Source organism: Eimeria mitis, genomic scaffold (assembly GCF_000499745.2).
Source record: "Eimeria mitis Houghton genomic scaffold, Emh_scaff2412, whole genome shotgun sequence".
Classification (NCBI taxonomy): domain Eukaryota; phylum Apicomplexa; class Conoidasida; order Eucoccidiorida; family Eimeriidae; genus Eimeria; species Eimeria mitis.
In genome coordinates this window covers 7,625-7,824 of record NW_013570751.1, presented here as the reverse complement: position 1 = coordinate 7,824, position 200 = coordinate 7,625, and positions in this window count along the sequence as shown.

Genomic DNA, 200 nt, shown 5'->3' with positions numbered 1-200 from the left:
AGACAGAGAACACAGTTACACCTTCTCTGTTGTCTCCTTGCTGCTGCTGCTGCTGCTGCTGCTGCTGCTGTTGCTGCTGCTGCTGCTGCCTGTGTCTGTCTACACATAGCTAGTGCCTTCGCTGCTTGCTAAACGATCTATTCTCTCCAGCAGCAATATCAGTAGCAGTAGTAGCAGCAATAGCGGCCGTAGCAACAGCA